The following is a 267-nucleotide window of genomic DNA, read 5'->3' on the forward strand; positions in this document are numbered from 1 at the left end:
TTTATACTTGACAATTAATGATTCATTGACTTCGATGACTTGGTGATGTCCAGTTACAGGGCGTCCGATGTAGTTATGACTTGACTTGACTTGACTTGACAGCCGCGACGAAAGTTATGGAATTATGTTGTGAATTGGTAAATTGCTTTTATATACCGTGGTAGCCAACTTGTGTGTGTTAGCATTACATTCATGCCTGCTTGTAAATTGTGAATATTTTACTGATAAAGTATATACTGATCTTTTTCTTTTTATCTTTTTGCTTAT

The 267-nt window shown here is 34.5% G+C and overlaps 1 protein-coding gene across 1 annotated transcript in view; it reads left to right on the plus strand.

Annotated features, from left to right (window-relative positions):
• LOC119581628 (MAP/microtubule affinity-regulating kinase 3-like) overlaps window positions 1-267 on the plus strand; it is a gene marked incomplete in the record, with an annotated part of 89364 nt that overhangs the window by 28836 nt on the left and 60261 nt on the right.

The sequence above is a fragment of the Penaeus monodon genome, chromosome 15 (genome assembly GCF_015228065.2).
Source record: "Penaeus monodon isolate SGIC_2016 chromosome 15, NSTDA_Pmon_1, whole genome shotgun sequence".
Lineage (NCBI taxonomy): Eukaryota > Metazoa > Arthropoda > Malacostraca > Decapoda > Penaeidae > Penaeus > Penaeus monodon.